This window comes from Periplaneta americana, chromosome 4, assembly GCF_040183065.1.
Source record: "Periplaneta americana isolate PAMFEO1 chromosome 4, P.americana_PAMFEO1_priV1, whole genome shotgun sequence".
Taxonomy (NCBI): Eukaryota; Metazoa; Arthropoda; class Insecta; order Blattodea; family Blattidae; genus Periplaneta; species Periplaneta americana.
This window is the reverse complement of record NC_091120.1, coordinates 33,978,587-33,993,923: the sequence shown is the minus strand read 5'-3', so window position 1 is coordinate 33,993,923 and position 15,337 is coordinate 33,978,587. Positions and strand designations below refer to the sequence as shown.

Below are 15,337 nucleotides of genomic sequence, written 5' to 3'. Positions count from 1 at the left end.
AGCTAGCTAGCAGCAAGTGGAATCGTAACGAGGTAGAGACACAGTCTAGTATGTGCAGTCACGAAGCTCAATACGTAGTAAATATGCAAACATTAGATAGTTGCTCACCACTAGGATCGCTAGTATCGCCTCATTGCAGGCAATGCAAAATAGTACCGGCACAGTCTATTGTTTCTAGCACCCTCAAAACTCAAGCTTCGTGACTGTATACAGTAGACTGTGGTAGAGAAGCTTCTCAGTCCACTTTCTGCTTCCTCTCACGCGCAGGTAGGTTTCACGAGATAACGAAGGGCCTATAATTGATAAAACGACAGTTGAGTCATTTCAATCTTAGAAACTCTGGCATATCTCGCCCAATTAACTGTTGCTATTTCATTGTAAGGATCTAAGATTTTACACGGGAAAACAGTCTGAGGTTTTGGTGGACAAAGGAAATGCAGAGTAAGTTCTCTTAGTTTCTCTCGCTGCCGTGCCTAAATTACTGACTCCTAATAGTCTTTCGAATATATTTATGAACTTGAGTTGATTCACCTTTCCTTTGAGATGTGGAAAGACGTAGGTAGTTTATAGACTATCGTACCTTTACTTTATGGAAACAATTCCCTCGTCCCAAAATTACAAAATATGCCTTCTCCTTGGGCAATAAAATTATGTAATAAGTCGAGGAGAGACGATATACAATAATTTCATTACATCCTGACCTGAACACCTGTTGGGAGATGGGTTATATGGCCAGGAAAAGGGCAACCCATACAACAAACGTGACTGCGGTTGCGTGTACGACAGCCACACAGAAGAGGTCGATGTATGACACCCGAACTGCATGTGTGTCTGTCTTAGTAATTAAATATATCACGGATAGGCGGAGATGTCTGGATGCACCGTCACTAGAGACCCCACTACCACGCGCGGTTTTGCGCAAGGCTGTACATCAACGGAGACAGGCACCGGGATGTGACCGTGCTCGCCTTGACCTGACGCAGTGATAACTTGCAGCTTGTGCCCATCCTCTAGGTTTATAATCCACAGCACAGGATTCCGCGCCCACACGTGTGTTCCTCTGTGAATTAAATACACGCCTTCGTTCACAATACCGTAGCCTACGTATTGTAAAATTGCCGTCGTTTGCGTTTGGGAGTTCCCTAACATCGAAGTACTGCGTCGCATGATATTGCTGCAAACAGTAAAGGCTGGTTCACAATAAACCGGGAATGAGAACCAGAATGAAAACGAGAAGCAGAGGACGTGAATATGAAAATTATTGATTCACAATAAACCGAGAACGTAGACGACTATGCATATCGATATGTATGTCAATAACTAGACTTCGTTGAATTGCCACACGCAGCATGCAATCAGGTTGCCGATGTACGGTAGTATAGAGGAGGTGGGCGACCGCCCGGTCTCGTAGTATAAGCAGTTCATGTTAAGAGATGTGACCGGTCCAAATAGATAGAGAATCTATAGCTAATGTATACCTATGTAAGCACTTGTTTTCGCATTACTGTGGTTGGAATAGTCAACGCTTAACATTTGTTCAGTGCAGACAAGAATTCAATCAAACATACTACAATGAGAGTGTTGCTGTTACAAGCAATTGTCCCTGGAATACCCTTACCCCCGCAGCCAGTCTTAACTGGTTGGAAAACGTGGTTGGATGCTGTTAATTATTATGCAGAACATTACGGCAAAATAATGGAGGTAATTGATGCATTGGATAGCACAGACAGTTCCGCTGTTGCAGCTGTAAAATCATTGCTTTCTGAACAGCTATTGGAAGATATTCTGTTCATTGATTCTGATTTTAAAATCGTGTCCAAAAGCATCACCCTGTTAGAATCGTCTAAACTACAACTCTCAGAAGCCCTTAATATAGTGGATAAAGTATCACAAACCGTTATCCAAAATAACAATTCACTAATGTCAGAAAAAGTGAAATGTAAGTTGAGAAACATTATTACTAAAAATTCTGCCTATTCATAACTTCGTATTATAAACGATGTACTATCAGGTCACGACAAGATATCTGAAGTTGGTGTACTAAAAAGTAGTGACTTTCCGTTCTTAAAATATGCACCTATTACATCGTGTGATGTCGGATGTACATTTTCCCAATACAAAAACTGTTTAAGTAACCATCGGAGGAGGTTCACTTTGCAGTCGCTCAAAATGTACGTAACTCTTTACAGCAATGAACATATTCAAGGATGATGTGAGTATATTACATTAAATTTTAAGAGTTAATATATCTCACTACAAAATAATTGTGTGTTTACATGTTTAGATATTTCTTACTTCAATGATCAATATATTTCTTGAATGCAGGATATAGGTTTTATTGTAACCGCAGTATACTGCTCAGTGTTTACATCAGAGGCATACTCCATCCGTTGCACGCCCCCTTCTCATGCAGTCTATACCGCGTGCGCAGTAAACCTTACGATTCTCGTGGCAATTCCACGAAGTCTATCAATAACGATATGTAAAGTCGACATTACGCATTCTGATGTTATTTGTGTATAATTTACAAATGGCATTCTCTCATGAGTACAAGGCAGCCAACATAAACACAGATTAACCAACTTCGAAATTTGAACTGAAACATTTCATTAGGTACGGTACTATAAATATGCCCATGCCTCTTTATTATCACAACCTATTTTAAGTCTACCATAACGTAAAATAATTAGAGAAGAAACATTTGTAATAGAACAAAAATGAACCCAACAGTAGTTATTGAATTATAGCATGAATATGTAGTGTGTAATACAACCAATACAGTAATAAAATATGATTAACTTACGATCGGTGTTCAAAGATGCAGCTATTGAAAGCCACGTATTCTCCTTCATTTTCTCATCTTTATATGAGGCTTATCGTAAACGTAAGGATTTTCCTCAACACTCAATATTAGAATCTCATCAAATAAAACTTGCTCCATGATGCACAGCACAGAACAAAATAATGCATAGGTTATGTCACGGTCTTCTTGCTACAAAATATACGACGACAAAAAAGCTTTTAGATGGCAATAGAATGAATCTAGTGGGCTGTGATCGGAAACGTGAACGCCAAAGTTGAACCTTAGCCAACTCTCCGTTCCCGATCCCGGGCTCCGGCAAGCTTTTCGTTAATTGTGAATGCTCACATTTAAATGTATACATTTCAACAATTTTACCGTTTTCGTTTTCGTTCCGATTCTCGTTTCCGGTTTATTGTGAACCAGCCTTAATACGAGCGTTCGAATTGATAAAAATGTATAGGGGGAATTTCTCGTTTGCTCAGTACTAATTTATTACTTATTTTTAAGTAACATGAGCCACAAAAACCAGATACATTTTTCGCGCCCCTTCTTCAGCTTGGAGAATTAAGAGGAGGGGAAAAAAGGTTTAAAGAACACTGTAGTCAGCCAAAGTACGGAGTCAAGACCCATTCACAATGAAAATTAAACTCAACGTAAGCGTTAATCCATGTTGAATCTTTCGTACACTACTTTTAACACTTATTTATTTATTTATTTATTTATTTAAATGTAAATATACAGAAGAAAGAATATAATTACAAACAAGAGAAATAGAAATAAAATAATACAATCAATATGAAAAAGGAGATACAGTAGTATTAACAAAATGTGAGACCGAATGAGCAGCGAATATAAATAATAATTGATTAAATGGCGATCTTACTCGTGTTAATTACTCAACAATGAACACAACAAATAAGCAGACAACATAATATACTGGCACAGATACGTAGACGACATACTCATACTATTTCCCGATCAACTAAAAATTTCGAAAGTAATCCCAATATATAAAAAAGGCAATAGAACAAGTCCAAGTAGTTACAGGCCAATCTCTATCATTCCTGCGTTATCCAAGGTATTTGAATATGTAATTTTCAATCAAATTTATGATTATTTTGAAAATTCAAATCTCTTTAGTACTAACCAATTTGGCTTTAGGAAAAGTAAATCAACAAATGATGCAATTGAGCTTTTAATAACGGAAATTTTAAGAAATTTTGAAAATAGGTCACCAGTTAATGCTACATTCTGCGATCTCACTAAAGCTTTCGATTGTGTTGATCATAATTTAATTTTATTAAAATTAGAATTTTATGGTATTCGAGGGAACACACTAAATATTTTTAGAACCTATCTTCATGGGAGAAGTCAATTATTTACTATAGGTGAAAATTGGTCAAGTCTCATCACTACACATTATGGGGTTCCTCAAGGGTCAATAATTGGTCCCCTATTATTTTTAATATCAATAAATGATCTTCCAGAATTCATTAAAGCAATAACAATTATGTATGCAGATGACACTACTTTCCTATGTTCTTCCTCTGCTCTAAATCAATTACATGCTCTCAACAACGACACTCTATCACAGATGGCTTTATGGTTTGAATCTAATGGCTTCTTGCTTAATCAAGAAAAAACCATCAACTTAACTTTCAGCCTAAACTATCTAATAAATAAGGACAACAAACTCAACTACACAAAATTTCTGGGACTTTTTATAGACTCCAGTTTAACATGGGATAAGCACATCGAGTACATATACACAAAGCTATCAAGAGTTTTATATTTGCTAAAGAAATTATCTACTTGCATTTCTCAAAATTATTTAAGATGTGCCTACTTTTCTTTCTTTAAGTCGATAATTATTTATGCCCTAATTTTCTGGGGAAATGGAACCAAAATTGGAAGCGTCTTGATTTTACAAAAGAAGGCCATTAGAATTTTATGTAAATCAAATTATCTGGAACATTGTCGGCCACTTTTCAGACAATCACGGATTTTAACAATTATAAATCTGTATATATATGATCTAGTACTTTACACTAGACAAAATATCGACAATTACTCATTAGTGGCCAATATACATGATCATGAAATTAGAAATACTGAACAATTTAATATTCCATATTGTAGATTACACAAGAGCAATACAAACTTTTTAATTATGGGGATGAAATTATATAATAAGCTCCCAAGTCAATATTATAAATTACCAATCAATAGTTTCAAAACTAGATTTTACAATTGGTTATTAAATAATCCCTTTTATTCTGTTGCTGAATTTTTCAACACAAATTTGTATGACATTGTATTTTAATAAATAAGTTTTAATTGCAATTTAGTTAGTTTTCTACAATTTAAAAGTTTAAAATTATTTCATGTTTTCATTGTATTACTTAAATTTTACTGTTTCTGTTATTAGTGTTTTTGTAAATGTATTTATATGTCTTTTTTTCAATGTATTCTGACGAAGCCTAAAACTCTATGTCTAATGGTCAAATAAATTGAATTGAATTGAATATACAAAGGAAACAAACGACAAATACACAAACTACACCAATATATAAGCCAACAACACTACAATGAAGAAGTGAACACAATCAAATACATAGCACAAGAAAATGGTTACACCACATTTAAACACATTTCAACAATCGAACGCACCCACACAACAGGCAGCGAAGTTCGAGATGACGCCGAGATCTAGTAGGCTCTGAGGATGGTGTGAAGAAGCACCGAAACAGCTGTAAGCCGCACATGCTTACACAATTAACACGAGTAAGATCGTCATTTAATCAATTATTTGTAAGCGTTAACTTAAAAATGTAAACGTTACGGTAAAATCACGTCATTCATGATGGGGACATAAACATAACCGCGAAGATACTTGGTAACCATGGAAACATAACAACGACGCCATTTCCTCATAATTTGTCGTATACTTCAGCGCTCCACGATTGTGTACTGTTTGCAAATCACGTAAGCATAAGCATGAAAGTTTGGATTTCGCAAATTTTCATGTTAACGTCTAACGGCAATGTTAATGTCAGTGTTTATGTGAATCATTGTGAATGATCCCAAACATCCGTGTTCATGTTACGGTTATGTTTAATTTTCATTGTAAAAGGGCCTTCAGTCTTTGTTTACTTGAGTCCAGTTACGACGCGTTAGGGGGAAGAATAGAGAAAGTAAATGAAGGTAGCAGTGGCGTATTACTCAATATTGTTACTGTACGCATAGCTCTCACTTAATCTCTTTCTCTCCCCTCAAATACTCACTAAAACACTAATTTAAGTTTAGTCAATATAAATGTTAATTACAATACATTAATTGTCAAACATGCTAGTGTTCTCCATAAAAAAAAAACTTATCCATAATATACAAAGAAGGTCCTCTTTGCAATACAATTAATAATGAATAAAAATATGTATGACTTTCATCATCATCATCATCATCATCATCATCATCATCATCATAACTACGATTCGTAAAATTAAAGTTACATATTTTCATTAAGTTCATCTGAGATATAACTTTGTTTTCAGTTCTTCTTTGTAGCTTGTAGTTGTGTTCTATAGTGTCAGTGAAATGTGTCATAATGCCAGTGAGATGAGGGTGAAATGAAAGGGTATCTGTGCCAAAATAATACACATGTGAATAATAGTACATTATGCAACGAGCCTATAATGGTAGTAATTAAGACGCGAATATGTTTATGAAACGAGCGCAAGCGAGTTTCATAATTTTCATACGAGCGTCTTAATTACCATTATAGTCGAGTATAGTGAGATGAGGGTGAAATGAAAGGGTATCTGTGCCAAAATAATACACATGTGAATAATAGTACATTATGCAACGAGCCTATAATGGTAGTAATTAAGACGCGAATATGTTTATAAAACGAGCGCAAGCGAGTTTCATAATTTTCATACGAGCGTCTTAATTACCATTATAGTCGAGTTTCATACGACTTTTTATGCTCGACCATATTTCTAACTTGAAATTATTCATAAGTATTCATGTTATTCTTATCTGACTGAGGAGCGGAACTGACCTTGTGCAATACCTCGTAAATTGTGAGATGTGCGCAGACGCGAAAGTATTGATTTTTTTCCGAGAAACAAATGTCGACATTGACCTTGATATAATCTAGAGAGTAAAATAAACATTAATCTTGATATAATCTTGAAATTGAATTAGACATTGAAAAACGAGATGACAAATTGAATTTATTTGAATATTATTTACAATTAACGCTAATTATTATAGTAACAAAGCTCACTTTATTTCAAATATAGGTGATTTATTTGCAATTGGTGAAATGAATTTGGGGGAATGTGCTTTGTGAAAGGCTGGAAGATGACGGTGAATTGATGTTAATTTGTGTGTTGTTTTTTTCGACTGAGTTTAATATTGTATTTGAGATTTCAATTTTATTTTGGATCGATTCTTCAACATAACTTTCTGCTACAGTATTGTATTTCCAGCCTCCGTGACGTTTCAATGTTGTGATGTTGCCGCCAGCGTCTACTAAAATTGTCGCAGAACTCCTGCGAAAGCAGTTATCTTTTGATTGCATATCCGAGAATAATCGATACTTGCGCTTTCATATTGCTACAATGGTATTTACTGATTGGTGGAACACCCGAAATTTAATGAATATTTGTACTTTAATGAGGTCCATTAAAGGGCTGCTACCAGGTGTATAATTACTACATTTCGGCATGGTCGAGCATAAAAATATATATTATTAATTAGGTTATTTTAACTATTATTATTAATTGTAATTATTGTATGTAATTAAGTTACCATTGACACCAGCTGTTTTCATTGCAAATAAATACTACATACATACATACACCTGTTAGTAATGAAGTTCAACTGAATTCTTTGTGATCTAAAGACACCGAAACTTTACGATATCACATTTGTTTGTTATTTACATATTTAAGAACAATGTTAGAATTTAAAAAAAAATATTCTACGCTTGTTAAATTATATGGGATGAAAATTAATGAGGAATGGTTACATTAAATTGACAAGAGAAACCTAAGCAATTAGAGACTATCCAAACCAAATCAGTTAGTGTAGGCTACAAAACTGTCTCATTGGGTTTTCCTAGAGTCGAACCTCGATTCTTAGACTCTTATAAAATGATGACAGTGATTAAAGCAGTCTGGACCCAATGCTTGCCTGTGACCATCATTTAGTGCCAATGTCATAAAAATACGACAGCTCTACCTCCTTGCTCTCCACGTGCCTTCATAATGTCGTGGGATATCTGCACTTTGACCTTAGGAATGCAGTATTGTTTTGGTGTTCTAAGGTATATCTGAAACTTGAATTAAAGGTCGTAGTTGCTAATTTGTCTTTGTCAAGGGAGAGAAACTTGACCTTACGTCCAGAAGACACTGGAAGGCCAACTATGCACAGGCTTGCTACCGACACGACACATTACTCAGAAAGACACGATGACGGGACCCCTGCATGCATCTGCGTGTTGACTATTGTTACTGCGTGTCGCTTCTCGCTAACAGATTTTCGATCTCTAAACCAGTCTTTCTTTTTTAATCGATTTTCATTCAATCTCCCACACATTCTTCTACGAAACTGCATATATCTACATCTAAAATTGACTGCAGTAACATGGAGGGAGCTGAGGTCTTCAATTGATGGAGGGGCTGGTTAAAGGCTAAAGAGTTTGGGCTTCGATTCCAGACGTAGAAGAGAAAATTCTCTCTTCACCAGAACACATATCCACTTATCCTTCTACCATAAATTTAGATACAAGTTCTTCACTGGAAGTAAAGATGTTATTAATGACTTCTTGTTCTGTATGGTTGTGAAACTTGGACTCTCACTTTGAGAGAGGAACAGAGGTTAAGGATGTTCAAGAATAAGGTGATTAGGAAAATATTTCGGACTAAGAGGGATGAAGTTACATAATGCAGAATTGCACACATTGTATTCTTCACCTGACATAATTAGGAACATTAAATCCAGACGTTTGAGATGGGCAGGGCATATAGCACATATGAGTGAATCCAGAAATGCATATAGAGTGTTATTTAGGAGGCCAGAGGGAAAAAGACTTTTAGGGAGGCCGAGATGTAGGTGGGAGCATAATATTAAAATGGATTTGAGAGAGGTCGGATATGATGGTAGGGACTGGCTTAATCTTGCTCAGAATAGAGACCGATAGCGGACTTATGTGGGGACGGCAGTGAACCTCAGGATTCTATGAAAGAAATAAGTTAGGTAAGAGTTTTGTCCAGAAAGAGGTTATTTTATTATTTCAGTCTACAGCTATGTGTAATTCTTATGTAGGCTATATAACTAAAATGTTCCTTGGATTCAAGTTGGAGAACATGATGATGATGATGATGATGATGATGGTCATGATAACGGTGATATATGTTTCTAATGGAGCAAAATGATTCCTTTTGACGGCACATGTCTAAAATTCACACTCAGTTGAATCGGTTATTTAAGAAACTACACAAATTCACTTTTTTTTAAAGCTAAAACGAGATTATTGTGTTTCTGACACTAATCCATGTATTTGCACGTCTGTAGGGGAAAGTAGATGTGTGTCCGCATTATTTTAAGTAACGAAGCGATGACAGTATTTGCCTGACGAGGATGAAATCAAACTAATTTATGAAGATAGATTTTCTTGGCCTAGTCGTAACAGGAGATGGAGCTGAAGTGTATGACTTCAAAATATATCAGTGTTTTCACTTTAAAATGTTTCAGGAGTTTCCTTTGCATTTTGTAATACTCGTATGTAGGACAAAATACATTATGTACTAAATTTGTACTCAAATACCATTTGTCCTCATTAGCTTACATACAAAATAAATACAAACTTTAAAAACATTAGTCAGCAAATATTTCAGGCATTTGAGAAAGAACACATGTTCACGTAGAGCTACATGGCTCTCTCAAATATATATGTATATGTAAATTTGGTTATTTAACGACACTGTATCAGCTACTCGGTTATTTAGCGTATTTGGCGAGATGAGGCCGAAGATTCGCTATAGATAGATTTATTCGTTCCACAATATTCTTAATTGCTTTATAGCATAGAATAAAAAAAAAACATGTCCAATTCTTACGATTAACATATAAAAATGTAAATATGAAATATATTACAGAATTCATACCTTAATAAAAATAACTTATTGTACAATGCAATATGTTTACCATTTAATAGTATTTAAATATTTACACAGTACTGTGAAATGTCAAGAATTCATCTACAGAATAGAAAGGTGAGATATTAAGTATTTTTTAAATTTTACCTTAATTAATGCAGGGTCTTGGTCAGATTCTTAGCGCCATATTCATAGACATTCTTAGCGCGGGCTTCCGGTGGATGATCAGCGAACTAACTTTTTCGTATTCATAAACCAGTGTTAGCGATATGATATAATGATATGATATGATATGATATGATATGATATGATATGATATGATATGATATGATATGATGATATGATATGATATGATATATGATATGATATATGATATGATATGATATGATATGATATGATATGATATGATATGATATGATATGATATGATATGATATGATATGATATGATATGATATGATATGATATGATATGAATCCTGTACAAGTAATCAGTCGATAGCCGGGGCTAGTTTAGCATGCTCGTAGCGCGGGATAGAGAATTTATATGAATAGCACCCTTAATGTCTTGAGAAAGACTAGGTCTTGGTTAGATTCTTAGGGTGTTATTCATAAACATTTCGCTAGCCCGCGCTAAAAACGTGCTAAACTAGCCCCGGCTATCGACTGATTACGTGTACAGGATTCATATATCATATCGCTAACACTGGTTTATGAATACGAAAAACTTTAATTCGCTGATCATCCAACAAAAGCCCGCGCTAAGAATGTCTATGAATACGGGCCCTAATGTCTTCAGAAAGACTAGGCTATTGAAAATTTTTATTGGCATAAGATACCTGGCATTCGCTTTACGGTTGGTGAAAACCTCGGAAAGAATCAAACTAAGTAATCAGCCTAAGCGGGAATCGAACCCACACCTGAGCGCAAGTTCGGGTCGGCAGGCAAGCGTCTCAGCCGACTGAGCAACGCCGGTGACTCAAATATAATTAAAAGTTACTTTAAAATATTGTGAGATATTGCAATTCATATGAAAACTTCACACTAAGTAGATAAAAACTTACATCCAATATTTACTGTATAAGTTGCAGAGTGTTTTTTTTTTTTTGTAGTTTTCTCAAAACTTATAGACTAGTTAAGGACATGTGTGGTTTCGCAAATAACCGATTCCATTTTTCAAACTGTAGAACACCGAATTCTTCTTTGATATGTTAAAATTGTGCAGTAATAGTTTGTGGACTCTACTTGGTGCAGAAATTTTAAAGGGAAATAATGTTACCTGGTGTAGAGGCTTCATCAATGTTTCAGTGTGAAGAGCAGGAGATGTCGTTGTGTGGTGTTATCGCCTTGTGCGTTGTTCCTCAAATGTGGAACACAGTTACATCATCTCGGCAATTGCAGTGTACAAAAACAGAGCGTCTGTTCTTGCAGTTTGGAGTAAGGAGCATGACGACGGGGCATGGGGACATCTAATCGAACGAATGTCACATACAGTGCAGTCTGGTCACGTGGTCACAGTATGCAATTTGTTATGAGTACCAAAGACCTTTGTTTTCTTACAATAAATTTGGACACCTTTTTGTTAATAAATCTTCCGTTCAAAATACATCAGAGCCATCTGTGACGGCTAAGGTTTCTTTTATGGATACTTTTCCTAACAGAGACCTCGCCTTGAATTAGGCCATCCAGACCTTTCCTACTCAAGGAGAAATGTCACTAGATCATCTCACTCTTAACCTCTGAGATTTCAGGCGACATTCTTTCCAACATTTAAGATGATAATTGTCGCAGAACTTACAAATAATACATTGCAACCTTGTTCAACATCTATTTGGAGTTTTTAGTGAAGAACCGTATTCAGAACATAGGATGGATAATAGCCTAGATCATATAAGTAACAGATAATTCATCGGCAGCACTTTGAAGAGAACAACCGCCAGGATCGCCACCCGTCCGCCGTAAACGAACACGAGATGGCAGTACAGTCGCTAATGCAATTCAAATGGGAATTATGACGTGACTCCTTATGTAACAACTAGATGGCAGCGTAGTAAACCTGACAAAAGTTATATTATTTTAATGTACCGAAGTACATATGATATCTGCATGGAAATATCATAATTATGTACTTCGGTACATTAAAATAATATATATGATATGCGTAAATCACTTCGTGATTTAAGACGGCGCTTATTCCGTCGGATCCCGGCCAACTAGTCACTCATAACGAGTGCACCTCAGCACATGTGTGGACTTCAGTCCTACGTTTATAGACATCTATGACGTAGTGCAGAGGGCGACCACTAGAGGGAACCCAAGAGTTGGAACTTAAACTGAGACGATTCTGTCCAACGCCAGGGTGGGTATCCAGTGTGGCTTAGTGGATAAAGCATCAGCACGTAGAGCTGAAAACCCGGGTTCAAATCCCGGCGCCGGAGAGAATTTTTCTCCGTTCCATTACTCTTTCATCGTCTGACAAAATTTGTTAACGTCGAAGCCTATTAAGGCCGACCTATCTGTTACATATATGATCTAGGATAATAGTCATCTCTTGGCAAGTCTTGTTTTCCGATGGCCCAGGTTTCGCTGCATACAGCAGTGTTGGAACTGCTGAACTCCTGGAGTTTTATATATTTTAAGTATTGTGCCTTTTTTTAAATGTTGTTTAGTTTGGAAATTTAGTTCAGTATTTCTAATATTTGTTGAAATGTTATAATTTTGATCTAAAAATCTCTTTCATCTTCATAAACTAACTGAATAAAGAAACATATAATAATCTTCGTCTCCTACTACAATCTTTCTTCTAATGTGTATAAAATTGATATACAGGGTGTTAAAGAAAAAGTATCCAATACTTTAGGAGGTGCTAGTATGCATCAAACCAAGAAAAAAATGTCTAATAAACATGGGTCCTACAACACATACTTTCTGAGATCTGAACACTTATTCATAAGAGGTGTTCAATGTGACGTCCATTCATGGCAATGCATTCCTCTGTCCTTCGGCGTAAGGAATCACGCACTCTTTGAAATTGACCTGGTTGTTCTTGATAACCAAAAGTCTAGGGGATTTAGATTTGAGGAAAGAGCAAGCCAAGGTGTGGGGCCTCCCCGATCAATCCAGCGGTCCTGAAATGTCAGCGTCAGGTGTTCACGCTCATTGCGGAAAAAATGTGCTGGTGTGCCATCATGCATGAACTACATCTGTAGTCTTTTCTGACATGGTACATACTCCAGCAAGGTAGGCAATACGTTAATTAGAAAATCCTGATAACGAGCCCCAGTTAATCACTGTGGTAGCACGTATGGCCCTTAATCTATCGCCAAGAACGCCTGCCCATACGTTGATTCATAATCGGTGCTGATGCCTTGTTTCTTCAAGTGCTGGGAATTTTCATCAGCCCACACATGCTGATTACGAAAATTCACAACACCATCTCTGCTGAACCCCGCTCATATCTGCAACCAAACTTTTCTTTTCAGTATCCCTTGCGATGTATCGGTATTCCATGCAAGGGGTGCCAACTACGGTATGATTATCTGGTAGCCTGCTGTATTTTAGGGCAGAAAAATGCATTGCCATGAATGGACGTCACATTGAGCACCTCCTATGAACAAGTGTTCAGATCTCAGAAAGTATGTGTTGTAGGACCCATGTTTATTAGACATTTTTTTTCCATGTTTCGATGCATACTATCACCTAAAATATTGGATATTTTTAACACCCTGTATAATGTTTTAACAAACTTGGAATTTAATTCATGAACACCACACTACACAATCAAAGCTTACGACATAAGATGAAATTTTCGTGTCATGTGTACAATCTAATTTCATGTCATCTGCCAGCATATTCGCTCAAACATAGACCTGATGATGCTCGACATGTGAAAACGTTTGTCCGAACCTAAAGTGTAATAAAACTTTTATGATTGATAAATTGACGGATTTTTCATTAAAGAGTACAGGGTTGTTTCCGATCTCTGATAACGAATTTGAATGACATCATGTGCGTCAGGAGTCACACGACAGCTGAACTGTGGCGCGAGGTGACAGACCAGTAGTGAGTGATTTCATAATCAGAGTGCACGGTGTATCACAGTAGCAATGCCCAAGAAAATCGAGCCTTTTTGGGAGGGGTACATAAGAACCCTTTCTGATGCCAAGTACAGTTACGTGAAAATCATAGGAGCCTGCAAAAAACGTGGTTTCGTTATTTCCAAGAAAGGCATCTTGTGTGTACCTAAAACTGGCAAAACTCGGATGGGATTAATTCCAGAGTGCAAGCAAATCCATCCCCGTCACAAGTTGCCGCACCCCACGAGATAATACAAATTAGTTCCATTGAGCTTTACCAATTTTATTAAGTACACAGAAGATGCCTTTCTTGGAAATAACGAAACCTCGTTTATTGCAGGCTTCTTTTATTTCCACTTAACTGTACTTGGCATTGGAAAGGGTCGTGATATATACTCCTCCCAAAAAGGCTTGATTTTCTTGGGAATTTCTGCTGTGAGTCGCCGTGCACTCTGCTTATGAAATCACTCACTACTGGTGTGTCACCTCGCGCCACAATTCAGCTGTCCTGACACACATGATGCCATTCAAATTCGTTATCAGAGATCGGAAACAACCCTGTATTTCACAATATTGTTTAAGAGAAATATTCCTCGTTGTATATTTCTTCCGAATTAGATACCATTACCTTATCATAGGCATATATCAATATATTTAATTTTGTATTAAGTTGTATTAATGTTTCCTTAGTATGTATTTCGTTCCATTAAGGGGACTCTTTGAAAATTTTAAAGTTTTTATTTATTTATGTAGCAAAGGAAACTTCAAGCTATAATTTTTTCGTGCATGACAGTTATAAGGCAGATAGTTCACACATAAATAATTTTATGTGAAAATTGTTCATTGTGTTTTGCAGACATGCTACATCCTTCGATTATTTCCGATCTCCAAATACGGAATGAAGAAGTGTGGAAGCTATTCTGACCTTCTACTCGTGGACACCAAAAACATCCAATGTATGTGAGTTGTAAACTTTTTCTGAGAGCATAGAATATTTTAAGATCTTCTATGTACTGGGTGATCTGCTTGGTATACAAAGTAAAATTGCTGTAACATAATAACTGTTATTAATTTATCTGTAAGTAATCTGTCACCTCTACTTTTTAACTTTTCTCTAGAATATGCCATTAGGAAAGTTCAGGATAACACAGAGGGTTTGGAATTGAACGGGTTACATCAGCTTCTTGTCTATGCGGATGACGTGAATATGTTAGGAGAAAATCCACAAACGATTAGGGAAAACGCGGAAATTCTACTTGAAGCAAGTAAAGAGATAGGGTTGGAAGTAAATCCCG

General features: G+C 36.2%; 1 long non-coding RNA gene across 1 annotated transcript in view; it reads left to right on the top strand.

The window, feature by feature from the left end:
- The window catches only part of LOC138697690 (uncharacterized), a 420,021-nt gene that overhangs the window by 172,579 nt on the left and 232,105 nt on the right, over positions 1–15,337 (top strand). Inside the window, exon 2 of the long non-coding RNA XR_011331598.1 lies at positions 14,899–14,998. This is a non-coding gene — a long non-coding RNA (uncharacterized lncRNA). The remainder of the gene's footprint in view (positions 1–14,898; positions 14,999–15,337) is intronic.